The sequence below is a fragment of the Oncorhynchus tshawytscha genome, linkage group LG22, assembly GCF_018296145.1.
Source record: "Oncorhynchus tshawytscha isolate Ot180627B linkage group LG22, Otsh_v2.0, whole genome shotgun sequence".
Classification (NCBI taxonomy): Eukaryota; Metazoa; Chordata; class Actinopteri; order Salmoniformes; family Salmonidae; genus Oncorhynchus; species Oncorhynchus tshawytscha.
The window spans coordinates 9601417-9616416 of record NC_056450.1 but is presented as its reverse complement, the minus strand read 5'-3'; the positions used below and the strand labels follow the sequence as shown (position 1 = coordinate 9616416).

General features: G+C 47.9%; 1 protein-coding gene across 9 annotated transcripts in view; it reads right to left on the bottom strand.

Annotated features, from left to right (window-relative positions):
* The window catches only part of LOC112221723 (retinoic acid receptor gamma-A), a 71804-nt gene that overhangs the window by 52219 nt on the left and 4585 nt on the right, over positions 1–15000 (bottom strand). The gene's annotated exons all lie outside the window — the stretch shown is intronic.

The following is a 15000-nucleotide window of genomic DNA, read 5'->3' as shown; positions in this document are numbered from 1 at the left end:
CCCAGAGAGGTTTTATGAGTGGGTGGTGTCAGCTGCTTGTTTTTGAAATGTGGTTTGGAGAAACAGCAGAGCCAAGGAAATCAGCCAGGGCTGCTATCTGGAACGGCCGTGGTTTGTGAATCAGGGGGAACAGAGACTGAGGAAGAATCTTGGAATTCTGGGAATAAGCAAAGAGGGAAAAAAGAAAGATCTGAGGCTGAACTGCTGAACTGGCTGAACTGTAGAACTAACTGAAATGCTGAACTGGCTGAACCGCTGAACTGCAGAACTAACTGAAATGCTGAACTGGCTGAACCGCTGAACTGCAGAACTAACTGAACTATCTGAACTGCTGAACTGGCTAAACTGGCTGAACTGGCTGAACTGCTGAACTGGCTAAACTGGCTGAACTAGCTGAACTGCTGGACTGGCTGAACTGGCTGAACTGCAGAACTGGCTAAACTGGCTGAACTAGCTAAACTGCTGAATTGGCTAAACTTGCTAAACTGGCTGAACTAGCTGAACTGCTGAACTGCAGAACTGCAGTACTGCTGAACTGCAGAACTAGCTGAACTGCTGAACTAGCTGAACTGCTGAACTGCTGAATTAGCTGAACTGCTGAACTAGCTGAACTGGCTGAACTGCTGAATCAGCTGAGCTGCTGAACTGCTGAACTAGCTGAATTAGCTGAACTGCTGAACTGCTGAATTAGCTGAACTGCTGAACTGGCTGAACTGCTGAATTAGCTGAGCTGCTGAACTGGCTGAATATGCTGAACTAGCTGAGCTGCTGAACTAGCTGAACTGCTGAACTAACTGAACTAGCTGAACTGCTGAACTAGCTGAACTGCTGAACTAGCTGAAATGCTGAACTAGCTGAAATGCTGAACTGCTGAATTAGCCGAGCTGCTGAACTGCTGAACAAGCTGAGCTGCTGAACTAGCTGAACGAACTGAACTGCTGAACTAGCTAGCTGAACTAGCTGAACTGCTGAACTAGCTGAATTAGCTGAACTACTGGACTAGCTTAACTGTTGAACTAGCTGAACTGCTGAACTAGCTGAACTGCTGAACTGCTGAACAATCTGAACTGCTGAACTAGCTGATCTGCTGAACTAGCTGAACTGCTGACTAGCTGAACTGCTGAACTAGCTGAACTACTGGACTAGCTGAACTAGCTGAACTGCTGAATTAGCTGAGCTGCTGAATTAGCTGAGCTGCTGAACTAGCTGAACTGCTGAACTGCTGAACTAGCTGAACTAGCTGAACTAGCTGAACTGCTGGCTGAATTAGCTGCTGAATTAGCTGAGCTGCTGAACTATCTGAACTAGCTGAACTGCTGAACTGGCTGAACTGCTGAATTAGCTGAGCTGAATTAGCTGAACTGGCTGAACTGCTGAACTAGCTGAACTGAACTAGCTGAACTGCTGAACTGAACTGGCTGAACTGCTGAATTAGCTGAGCTGCTGAACTGGCTGAACTAGCTGAAATGCTGAACTGCTGAATTAGCTGAGCTGCTGAACTGGCTGAACTGCTGAACTGCTGAATTATCTGAGCCGCTGAACTGGCTGCTGAACTAGCTGAAATGCTGAACTGCTGAATTAGCTGAGCTGCTGAACTAGCTGAACTGCTGAACTAACTGAACTGCTGAACTGCTGAACTAGCTGAACTGCTGAAACTAGCTGAACTGCTGAACTAACTGAGCTGCTGAACTGCTGAACTGCTGAACTAGCTGAGCTGCTGAACTGCTGAACTAGCTGAACTGCTGAACTAGCTGAACTAGTTGAAATGCTGAACTAGCTGAACTGCTGAACTAGCTGAACTGCTGAACTAACTGAGCTGCTGAACTGCTGAACTAGCTGAACTGCTGAACTAGCTGAACTAGTTGAAATGCTGAACTAGCTGAGAGAGAGAGAGAGGCAGAGTATGGGCACAGTGACAGAGTGTGGGCACTGGGCGGCACTAAGGGGTGGCTGCCTGCCCAGGAAACATAACTATTTTCCATACTCACATCAAAGTTACACACACATATAACAAAAACAACACAGAGGCACTCTTGAACTCCACACACTACACACATGTGCAAAAACACACACATCCCCCTTTCCACTGATCTCCCTCTCTTCTCTCTCCCTTCCTCTCTTTCTTTCTGGCTCTTTCTCTTTCACCAGAGCCAGTTAATTACACTCTACTGCTGCAGGCAGCTTCAAACCACCACTAAGTTAGAGTTCCATTACAGTAAACTGTTCCACATGTGAACCCAGAGCAGAGCCAGGGAGGCAGGGAGGGAGGGAGGCAGGGAGGAAGGGAGGGAGGGAGGCAAGTAGGGAGGGAGGCAGGGAGGGAGGGAGCAGCAGAGCAGGGAGGGAGGAAGAGAGGGATCAGTCAGGCAGAGCAGGGAGCAGGTAGAGCAAGGAGAGAGGGAGAGAGAGCGAGAGAGAGGCAGCAGGCAGGCAGAGCAGGGAAGGAGGGAGCAGACAGACAGAGCAGGGAGGCAGAGAGGGAGCAGGCAGACAGAGCAGGGAGGGAGGGAGCAAGCAGGCAGAGCAGGGAGGGAGCAGGCAGACAGAGCAGGGAGGGATCAGTCAGGCAGAGCAGGGAGGGAGGGAGAGAGGGATCAGTCAGGCAGAGCAGGGAGGGAGGGAGAGAGGGAGCAGGCAGAGCAAGGAGGGAGGGAGAGATAGCCAGCAGGCAGAGCAGGGAGGGAGCAGACAGGCAGGCAGAGCAGGGAGGTAGAGATGGAGCAGGTAGGCAGAGCAGGGAGGAAGGGAGAGGGGGAGCTAGCAGGCAGGGGGGGCAGCAGGGTGGCAGGCAGGCAGGGAGGAAGGGAGGCAGGGTGGCAGGCAGGTTTGGGTGGCCACGTTTCAGGAAGGAGCAGCAGAAACAGCCCCACAGACTATAGGCACCAACCCCATACTGCCAACACAGCCTCCAACTGCAATCTCTCTCTCCCTTTCTTCATCTCTCTCTCTCTCTCTGCCTCCCTCTCGATCTCTCTCTTCCAGTCCGTTTCTCAAAAAAACTCTCTCGACGCAACTCTTAACCAACAAAACTCAAACCCCAATGACCATGCCCTTGTCACTCCCCTAACCCTTCTTCCTCCTAAAACTACCAGCCTCCCCTCCCCTCCCCTACACCCAACCTAACCCACCAAGTCACCTCCTTCCTCTATAACACTACCTGGTCCTCTCCCTCTCCACTGTCCTCTGTTTGTACAACCATTACCATGACCCATATGCAAATGTTCAGTGTGGCCAACCCACTACAACATCACTAAATATTTGACAGTGTGCCTAATGAGGGAAGAGGTTCAGGCTGGAAAAACAAAAACTCCTTACAAACACAGACCCATATTAATATGTGTGAGTGTGAGTGTGTGTGTGTGTGTGTGTGTGTGGGGGGGTTATCTCCTGTTTCGTTATCTTCCTCATGAACTCGGCCCATAATGCCAATGTATGTGTGTGTAAACCATCAGAGCTGGGAGAGGAGAAAGGGGAGATGGAGGATTATTACAGGACTAACACACACACACGCACACACGCCAGGGCCAGGCATGTGCTACACATATTCCCAGGGGATGTCTGGAGGGGGACAGAAACAGCACCACATCAATTCATCCATGAGACAGAGACCGTGTCCGAATACCCGTACCTGCATTGTAAAATAGTAGGCATTTTGGGTATGCCCCCCAAAAATAAAGTGCAGCGCTAATGTAGTGGTATTTACATGCCAGGATGTCATACTCTATTTTTGTTTGGTCAGGGTGTGATTTGGGTGGCCATTCTATGTTTGTACGTCTAGGTTTTTGTATTTCTATGTTTAGGCCGGGTATGGTTCTCAATCAGGGACAGCTGTCTTCCGTGGTCTCTGATTGGGAACCATACTTAGGTAGCCTGTGTTGCTGCCATCTTAGGTTGTGGGTAGTTCATTTGTGTTTAGTGTTATTTCACCTTGCAGGACTGTTTCGGTTTTCCTTTATGTTGTTTTGTTTATTCAGCTCTTATTAAAGATGAACACGTTACCCTGCTGCATTTTGGTCCGATGATTCCTCTTCTTCCGATGAAAGCCGTTACAACTCTATAGTGCACTTTTGACCAGAGCCCTATGAGCCCCCTGGTGCACTACATAGGGAATAGAGTTCCATTTGTGAGTCTGATGTGAGGAACCTAACCTACCTTATCCCCCTCCAGATTTGGAGGAAAACACAGTCAAACAGCGATTCACACATATCTCAAAGCTTGCCTGTCACCAAACAGAAGGCAGCAGACCTACTCGTGGGCTGGGGAGAAAGAGGGTGAATATTAGAAAGAGTGAGGGAATAAAAGAAAGAGAGAGGGAATATTAGAAAGAGAGAGGGAATAAAAGAAAGAGAGAGGGAATAAAAGAAAGAGAGAGGGAATATTAGAAAGAGAGAGGGAATAAAAGAAAGAGGGAATATTAGAAGGAGAGGGAATATTAGAAAGAGAGGGAATATTAGAAAGAGAGAGGGAATAAAAGAAAGAGAGAGGGAATAAAAGAAAGAGAGAGGGAATATTAGAAAGAGAGAGGGAATAAAAGAAAGAGGGAATATTAGAAGGAGAGGGAATATTAGAAAGAGAGGGAATATTAGAAAGAGAGAGGGAATAAAAGAAAGAGGGAATATTAGAAGGAGAGGGAATATTAGAAAGAGAGGGAATATTAGAAAGAGAGGGAATATTAGAAAGAGAGGGAATATTAGAAAGAGAGGGAGTAAAAGAAAGAGGGAATATTAGAAAGAGAGGGAATATTAGAAAGAGAGGGAATATTAGAAAGAGAGGGAGTAAAAGAAAGAGGGAATATTAGAAAGAGAGGGAATATTAGAAAGAGAGGGAATATTAGAAAGAGAGGGAATATTAGAAAGAGAGGGAGTAAAAGAAAGAGGGAATATTAGAAAGAGAGGGAATATTAGAAAGAGAGGGAGTAAAAGAAAGAGGAATATTAGAAAGAGAGGGAGTAAAAGAAAGAGGGAATATTAGAAAGAGAGGGAATATTAGAAAGAGAGGGAATATTAGAAAGAGAGGGAATATTAGAAAGAGGGAGTAAAAGAAAGAGGGAATATTAGAAAGAGAGGGAATATTAGAAAGAGAGGGAATATTAGAAAGAGAGGGAGTAAAAGAAAGAGGGAATATTAGAAAGAGAGGGAATAAAAGAAAGAGGGAATATTAGAAAGAGAGGGAATATTAGAAAGAGGGAATATTAGAAAGAGAGGGAATAAAAGAAAGAGGGAATATTAGAAAGAGAGGGAATATTAGAAAGAGAGGGAATATTAGAAAGAGAGGGAATATTAGAAAGAGAGGGAATATTAGAAAGAGAGGGAATATTAGAAAGAGGGAATATTAGAAAGAGAGGGAATATTAGAAAGAGAGGGAATAAAAGAAAGAGGGAATATTAGAAAGAGAGGGAATATTAGAAAGAGAGGGAATATTAGAAAGAGAGGGAATATTAGAAAGAGGGAATATTAGAAAGAGAGGGAATATTAGAAAGAGGGAATATTAGAAAGAGAGGGAATATTAGAAAGAGAGGGAATATTAGAAAGAGAGGGAATATTAGAAAGAGGGAATATTAGAAAGAGGGAATATTAGAAAGAGGGAATATTAGAAAGAGAATAATACAAATCCAGGAAGAAAGTGAAAAAGGAGCATAAAACCCCACCAGACCAGAGTGTACATTTAGAGAGCAAACCGCTGAACATGGATCCTTCTCCCCTCTCTTTCCCTCTCTTCCTATTTCTTCCCCTCTCTTTCCCTCTCTTTCCTTCGCTTTCTCTCTCTTCCTCTCTCGTTCCCTCTTCCCCTCTCTTTCTACCTCTTAATCTCTCTTTCCCTCTCTTTCTCTCTCTTTCCCTCTCTTTCTCTCTCTTTCCCTCTCTTCCTATCTCTTCCCCTCTCTTCCTATCTCTTTCCCTCTCTTCTCCACTCTTCTCCTCTCTTCCTATATCTTTCCCTCTCTTCCTTTCTATTCCCCTCTCTTCCTATCTCTTCCTATCTCTTCCCCTCTCTTTCCCTCTCTTCCCCTCTCTTCCCCTCTCTTCCTATCTCTTCCTATCTCTTCCCCTCTCTTCCCATCTCTTCCCCTCTCTTCCTTTCTCTTCCCCTCTCTTCCCCTTCTCTTCCCTATCTCTTCCTATCTCTTCCTATCTCTTCCTATCTCTTCCCCTCTCTTCCTTTCTCTTCCCCTCTCTTCCTATCTCTTCCTATCTCTTCCCCTCTCTTCCCATCTCTTCCCCTCTCTTCCTATCTCTTCCTATCTCTTCCCCTCTCTTCCCATCTCTTCCCCTCTCTTCCCCTCTCTTCCTTTCTCTTCCCCTCTCTTCCTATCTCTTCCTATCTCTTCCCCTCTCTTCCCCTCTCTTCCTATCTCTTCCCATCTCTTCCTTTCTCTTCCCCTCTCTTCCTATCTCTTCTCCACTCTTCCTATCTCTTCCCCTCTCTTCCCCTCTCTTCTCCACTCTTCCCCTCTCTTCTCCACTCTTCCCCTCTCTTCCCCTCTCTTCTCCACTCTTCCCCTCTCTTTCTCTCTCTTTCCCTCTCTTCCTATCTCTTTCCCTCTCTTCCCCTCTCTTCTCCACTCTTCCCCTATCTCTTCTCCACTCTTCCCCTCTCTTCTCCACTATTCCCCTCTCTTCCCCTCTCTTCCTCTCTTCCCCTCTCTTCTCCACTATTCCCCTCTCTTCCCCTCTCTTCCCCTCTCTTCTCCACTCTTCCCCTCTCTTCCTCTCTCTTACCCTCTCTTTCCCTCTTCCCCTCTCCTTCTCTCTTTCTCTCTCTTCCTCTCACTTTCCCTCTCTTTCCCTCTCTTCCCATCTCTTTCACTCTCTTCCTCTCTTCCTCTCTTCTCCACTCTTCCCCTCTCTTCTCTACTCTTCCTCTCATCCCCTCTCTTCATCTCTCTTCCACTCTCTTCCCCTCTCTTTCACTCTCTTCTCCACTCTTCCCCTCTCTTCCTCTCACTTTCCCTCTCTTTCCCTCTCTTCCCCTCTCTTTCACTCTTCCTCTCTTCCTCTCTTTCCCTCTCTTCTCCACTCTTCCCCTCTCTTCTCTACTCTTCCCCTCTCTTCCTCTCTTTCTCTCTCTTCCCCTCTCTTCTCCACTCTTCCCCTCTCTTCCCCTCTTTCCCTCTCTTTCGCTCTTTCTCTCTCTTCCCCTCTCTTCTCCACTCTTCCCCTCTCGTCCTCTCTCTTCCCCTCTCTTCTCCACTATTCCCCTCTCTTCTCCACTCTTCCCCTCTCTTCCCCTCTCTTCTCCACTCTTCCACTCTCTTCCTCTCTCTTCCCCACTCTTCCCTTCTGTTCTCCACTCTTCCTATCTCTTCCCCTCTCTTCTCCACTCTTCCCCTCTCTTCTCCACTCTTCCCCTCTCTTCCCCTCTCTTCTCCACTCTTCCTATCTCTTCTCCACTCTTCCCCTCTCTTCTCCACTCTTCCCCTCTCTTCCCCACTCTTCCCCTCTCTTCCCCTCTCTTCCTATCTCTTCTCCACTCTTCCCCTCTCTTCTCCTCTCTTTCCCTCTCTTCCCCTCTCTTCTCCACTCTTCCTCTCTCTTCCCCTCTCTTCTCCACTATTCCCCTCTCTTCCCCACTCTTCCCCTCTCTTCCCCTCTCTTCCCATCTCTTCTCCACTCTTCTCCTCTCTTTCCCTCGCTTCCCCTCTCTTCTCCACTATTCCCCTCTCTTCCCCTCTCTTCTCCACTCTTCCCCTCTCTTCCTATCTCTTCCCCTCTCTTCTCCACTCTTCCCCTCTCTTCTCCACACTTCCCCTCTCTTCCTATCTCTTCTCCACTCTTCCCCTCTCTTCTCCACTCTTCCTATCTCTTCCCCTCTCTTCTCCACTCTTCCTATCTCTTCCCCTCTCTTCCCCTCTCTTCTCCACTCTTCCCCTCTCTTCTCCTCTCTTCCTATCTCTTCTCCACTCTTCTCCACTCTTCCCCCCTCTTCCCCTCTCTTCTCCACTCTTCTCCTCTCTTCCTATATCTTCCCCTCTCTTCCTATCTCTTCCCTAACTTCTCCACTCTTCCCCACTCTTCTCCACTCTTCTCCACTCTTCCCCTCTCTTCTCCACTCATCCTATCTCTTCCCATCTCTTCTCCTCTCTTCCCCTCTCTTCTCCACTCTTCCCCTCTCTTCTCCACTCTTCCCCTCTCTTCCCCTCTCTTCTCCTCTCTTCCCCTCTCTTCTCCACTCTTCTCCACTCTTCCCCTCTCTTCTCCACTCTTCCCCTCTCTTCCCCCCCTCTTCCCCTCTCTTCCCCACTCTTCCTATCTCTTCTCCACTCTTCCCCTCTCTTCTCCACTCTTCCCCTATCTTCCTATCTCTTCTCCTCTCTTCCCCTCTCTTCCCCTAACTTCTCCACTCTTCTCCACTCTCTTCCCCTCTGTTCTCCACTCTTTCCCTCTCTTCTCCACTCTTCCCCTCTCATCTCCACTCTTCCCCTCTAATCTCCACTCTTTCCCTCTAATCTCCACTCTTCCCCTATCTTCCCCTCTCTTCTCCACTCTTCCCCTAACTTCTCCACTCTTCCCCTCTCTTCCCCACTCTTCCTATCTCTTCTCCACTCTTCCCCTCTCTTCCCCACTCTTCCCCTCTCTTCCTATCTCTTCCCCTCTCTTCTCCACTCTTCCCCTCTCTTCCCCTCTCTTTTCCACTCTTCTCCTCTCTTTCCCTCTCTTCTCCACACTTCCCCTCTCTTCCCCTCTCTTCCTATCTCTTCCCCTCTCTTCCCCACTCTTCCCCTCTCTTCTCCTCTCTTCCCCCTCTCCTCCACTCTTCCCCTCTCTTCTCCACTCTTCCCCTCTCTTCCCCACCCTTCCCCTCTCTTCCTATCTTTTCCCCTCTCTTCTCCACTCTTCCCCTCTCTTCTCCTCTCTTTCCCTCGCTTCCCCTCTCTTCCCCTCTCTTCTCCACTCTTCCCCTCTCTTCCTCTCTCTTCCCCTCTCTTCTCCACTATTCCCCTCTCTTCCCCTCTCTTCCCCTCTCTTCCTATCTCTTCCCCTCTCTTTTCCACTCTTCCCCTCTCTTCTCCTCTCTTTCCCTCTCTTCTCCACACTTCCTATCTCTTCCCCTCTCTTCTCCACTCTTCCCCTCTCTTCTCCTCTCTTTCCCTCTCTTCCCCTCTCTTTCCCTCTTCCCATCTCCTTCTCTCTTTCTCTCTCTTCCCCTCTCTTTACCTCTCTTCCCCTCTCTTTCCCCAAACACAATAATGAATTAATAAAAGACTTGGCGCCAGCGTTTTTTAATGAGTCACATCAGCCGGGCTGCTTTTTACAGACCAGCCATTTGTGTTTTTATGTCGGGGCCTTATGCCCAGGTCCTGTGGTAGGCTGGGCCCGTTTGGCATGGATCAGAGAGGCGGTCTGAGGCTATAAGGGGAGATGGGGAATTCGGGGTGACCTCATCCACCCCCCTCAGCCCCGGGCCCAAATGGGCACAGAGGGCCTTCCCACTTCCCCTGTGCCTGGGGGGCACAGAGGAGGCAGGGAGAGAGGCTGGGATGGAGAGAGGGAGAGAGCGGGGACAGGCAGGCAGACAGGGAGACAGGCAGGGCAGGGATAGAGGGAGGGAGACAGGGAGTGAGGCAGGGAGGGTAGAAGCTGGGGGGCATACAGCAGTCAGACAGACAAGCAGATAGACAGACAGACAGACAGAAGGTTACACAGCCAACTATGGGTGGGATTAATACCAGATCTGGGACTTTCCAGCCTGGGAGGTGCACCACCGTAGCATTTTAGTTAGCTTTACTTTGTTTCTAAAAACACTGTAAATACTTCTCAGCACTTCATTACACTTAATGAGACTGATTTGATTTAACATAATCAATTGATCTAATCCAGAGAAACGCCACATTTGAAATTAAATCAATTTAAGCTGAGAGAGAGAGGGTGAGAGAAAGAGAGAGAAAGAGAGAGAGAAAGAAAGAGAGAGAGAGGGTTACTCTAGGTTGGTGAAGAGTGTTGGGTTCAGGAGAGACGGAAGGGGAGTGAGTGAGAGAGAGAGAGAGAAAGAGAGAGGGGGAGTGTGAAAAAGAGAGAGAGGGAGAGAGAGAGAGAAAGAGAGAGGGGGAGTGTGAAAAAGAGAGAGAGGGAGAGAGAGAGAGAAAGAGAGAAACGGAAAAAAGAGAGAACGTGAGAGCAGGACAGAGAGAGCGAGAGAGAGAGTTGTTCCCACAGATCGAGTGTCTGTCAAACAAAGGGTATCAAATCCTCCGTGAGCAAAACAACAATTGTGTCTTAACCGATGCGTTGGAACCCCGCTGGCGCAGACTGCTGCAGTGAAACAAAGCAAATAAATCACAGCATCTCAGGAAGTGATAATGCACCACACAACCCAACCACTGGTTTCTACCCAGCAGACAGAAACTCAACCACTGGTTTCTACCCAGCAGACAGAAACTCAACCACTGGTTTCTACCCAGCAGACAGAAACCCAACCACTGGTTTCTACCCAGCAGACAGAAACTCAACCACTGGTTTCTACCCAGCAGACAGAAACCCAACCACTGGTTTCTACCCAGCAGACAGAAACTCAACCACTGGTTTCTACCCAGCAGACAGAAACCCAACCACTGGTTTCTACCCAGCAGACAGAAACCCAACCACTGGTTTCTACCCAGCAGACAGAAACCCAACCACTGGTTTCTACCCTGCAGACAGAAACCCAACCACTGGTTTCTACCCAGCAGACAGAAACCCAACCACTGGTTTCTACCCAGCAGACAGAAACCCAACCACTGGTTTCTACCCAGCAGACAGAAACCCAACCACTGGTTTCTACCCAGCAGACAGAAACCCAACCACTGGTTTCTACCCAGCAGACAGAAACCCAACCACTGGTTTCTACCCAGCAGACAGAAACTCAACCACTGGTTTCTACCCAGCAGACAGAAACCCAACCACTGGTTTCTACCCAGCAGACAGAAACCCAACCACTGGTTTCTACCCAGCAGACAGAACCCAACCACTGGTTTCTACCCAGCAGACAGAAACCCAACCACTGCAGGTGAATCTACGTGTATTCGCGGGTGTGTTCAGTTGTTCACTATCGAGTGCCTCCTTTTCTGTTCAACTGAAATAGTTGATACGTTTGGCAACTATGCCGTGGTCTGTGTAGTAACATACCACTGTTTGACACCAGAACGTTGCTCTGTGTTTAAACCACATTGTTCCGTGGGTCATTCAAGGAAACCAAACTCTCCCATGCTACAGTGCTAGTGTACCCTCAGCCGGTTTTCATTTTCTGACACAAGTTGTTGAAAAAACATCCGACTGTTTTACAATTCACCCTGAACTCAGCCTGACTGGGGCCATTTTTCTTTTACCACAGAGAAAGAAAGCTCTTCGACAAAAGGCTCGTTGGATCGTAACTTCAATGGGCAGAATGGAGGCATGTCAAAAGAGAAGGAGTTTGGATGTCTTCACTTCGCAGCCCTCCTGACAGGTGAACACAGCCAATATCTACCAAGTACGTTCGCAGGACATGAAAGCTTGGCACCGTCAAGGAATCCGCACTGATTTATTCTCCATTAGAGACTTGCCTACTCTTGTCTATTGTTCTAAATGATTTATGTCTTCTTAAACAATAAATCCAAAATTGTGAGAAAAAAAACCACACATCATAAACTGTCTCTGAGATGTCTGAGCAAGTATGATACACTGAGTGTACAAAACATTAGGAACACCTGCTACTTCCATGACAGACTGACCAGGTGAATCCATGGTGAAAGCTATGATCCCTTATTGATGTCACTTGTTAAATCCACTTCATTCAGTGTAGATGAAGGGGAGGAGACGGGTTAAAGAAGGATTGTTAAGACAATTGAGACATGGATTGTGTGTGTGTGCCATTCAGAGGGTGAATGGGCAAGACAAAAGATTTGAGTGCCTTTCAATGGGGTATGGTAGTAGGCGCCAGGCTCAACGGTTTGCGCCAAGAACTGCAACGCTGCTGGGTTTTTCACGCTCAACAGCGTGTTTCCCTGTGTGTATCAAAAATGGTCCACCACCCACAGGACAGACAACTTGACACAACTGTGGAACGCTTTCCACACCTAGAGTTCATACCCCGAGGAACTGAGGCTGTTCTAAATCAAATCAAATCAAATCAAATTTTATTTGTCACATACACATGGTTAGCAGATGTTAATGCGAGTGTAGCGAAATGCTTGTGCTTCTAGTTCCGACAATGCAGTAATAATGAGCAAGTAATCTAACTAACAATTCCAAAAAAAAACTACTGTCATACACAGTGTAAGGGGATAAAGAATATGTACATAAGGATATATGAATGAGTGATGGTACAGAGCAGCATAGGCAAGATACAGTAGATGATATCGAGTACAGTATATACATATGAGATAAGTATGTAAACCAAGTGGCATAGTTAAAGTGGCTAGTGATACATGTATTACATAAGGATGCAGTCGATGATATAGAGTACAGTATCAACGTATGCATATGAGATGAACAATGTAGGGTAAGTAACATTATATAAGGTAGCATTGTTTAAAGTGGCTAGTGATATATTTACATCATTTCCCATCAATTCCCATGATTAAAGTGGCTGGAGTAGAGTCAGTGTCATTGACAGTGTGTTGGCAGTAGCCACTCAATGTTAGTGGTGGCTGTTTAACAGTCTGATGGCCTTGAGATAGAAGCTGTTTTTCAGTCTCTCGGTCCCAGCTTTGATGCACCTGTACTGACCTCACCTTCTGGATGACAGCGGGGTGAACAGGCAGTGGCTCGGGTGGTTGATGTCCTTGATGATCTTTATGGCCTTCCTGTAGCATCGGGTGGTGTAGGTGTCCTGGAGGGCAGGTAGTTTGCCCCCGGTGATGCGTTGTGCAGACCTCACTACCCTCTGGAGAGCCTTACGGTTGAGGGCGGTGCAGTTGCCATACCAGGCGGTGATACAGCCCGCCAGGATGCTCTCGATTGTGCATCTGTAGAAGTTTGTGAGTGCTTTTGGTGACAAGCCGAATTTCTTCAGCCTCCTGAGGTTGAAGAGGCGCTGCTGCGCCTTCCTCACGATGCTGTCTGTGTGAGTGGACCAATTCAGTTTGTCTGTGATGTGTATGCCGAGGAACTTAAAACTTGCTACCCTCTCCACTACTGTTCCATCGATGTGGATGGGGGGTGTTCCCTCTGCTGTTTCCTGAAGTCCACAATCATCTCCTTAGTTTTGTTGACGTTGAGTGTGAGGTTATTTTCCTGACACCACACTCCGAGGGCCCTCACCTCCTCCCTGTAGGCCGTCTCGTCGTTGTTGGTAATCAAGCCTACCACTGTTGTGTCGTCCGCAAACTTGATGATTGAGTTGGAGGCGTGCATGGCCACGCAGTCGTGGGTGAACAGGGAGTACAGGAGAGGGCTCAGAACGCACCCTTGTGGGGCCCCAGTGTTGAGGATCAGCGGGGAGGAGATGTTGTTGCCTACCCTCACCACCTGGGGCGGCCCGTCAGGAAGTCCAGTACCCAGTTGCACAGGGCGGGGTCGAGACCCAGGGTCTCGAGCTTGATGACGAGCTTGGAGGGTACTATGGTGTTGAATGCCGAGCTGTAGTCGATGAACAGCATTCTCACATAGGTATTCCTCTTGTCCAGATGGGTTAGGGCAGTGTGCAGTGTGGTTGAGATTGCATCGTCTGTGGACCTATTTGGGCGGTAAGCAAATTGGAGTGGGTCAAGGGTGTCAGGTAGGGTGGAGGTGATATGGTCCTTGACTAGTCTCTCAAAGCACTTCATGATGACGGATGTGAGTGCTACGGGCGGTAGTCGTTTAGCTCAGTTACCTTAGCTTTCTTGGGAACAGGAACAATGGTGGCCCTCTTGAAGCATGTGGGAACAGCAGACTGGTATAGGGATTGATTGAATATGTCCGTAAACACACCGGCCAGCTGGTCTGCGCATGCTCTGAGGGCGCGGCTGGGGATGCCGTCTGGGCCTGCAGCCTTGCGAGGGTTAACACGTTTAAATGTCTTACTCACTTCGGCTGCAGTGAAGGAGAGACCGCATGTTTCCGTTGCAGGCCGTGTCAGTGGCACTGTATTGTCCTCAAAGCGGGCAAAAAAGTTATTTAGTCTGCCTGGGAGCAAGACATCCTGGTCCGTGACTGGGCTGGGTTTCTTCCTGTAGTCCGTGATTGACTGTAGACCCTGCCACATACCTCTTGTGTCTGAGCCGTTGAATTGAGATTCTACTTTGTCTCTGTACTGGCGCTTAGCTTGTTTGATAGCCTTGCGGAGGGAATAGCTGCACTGTTTGTATTCAGCCATGTTACCAGACACCTTGCCCTGATTAAAAGCAGTGGTTCGTGCCTTCAGTTTCACACGAATGCTGCCATCAATCCACGGTTTCTGGTTAGGGAATGTTTTAATCGTTGCTATGGGAACGACATCTTCAACGCACGTTCTAATGAACTCGCACACCGTATCAGCGTATTCGTCAATGTTGTTGTCTGACGCAATACGAAACATCTCCCAGTCCACGTGATGGAAGCAGTCTTGGAGTGTGGAGTCAGCTTGGTCGGACTGAGGGCAAAACGGGGGTTGCAACTCAATATTAGAAAAGGTGTTCTTAATGTTTTGTACACTCAGTGTACATTATAGCAACAATGACAACATTGTGATGTACATGTGAACCTGAGGCTGAACCTTAGGTCATAGGTCATGATTAGGATCAAACAGACAGGGATGCACTGAAGGACCTTCCAACGGGCAAAGCTGGGGTTGAAATGACCTCATGTCAATCAGTTTTCACCACTGGGAAGTGATCAAACCCAGTCAACCTTCTGTTTTCCATAGATCTGCATGGAAAACATATACAGGATCTCAAGCACTTTGTGACCACTTTAAGTATAGTTTACATGTGGATAAAGATCTAACCGAGCTTTTATAAACCAAACAAAAAAAAGATTATTCCACACAATTATGAGAGTGTAACACGATACTGTAGTTGGCGTCATAGAATGGGTAAAAGTTTTGGCTGGGTGCGAAATAGATATCATAAACACAGTTTATTAT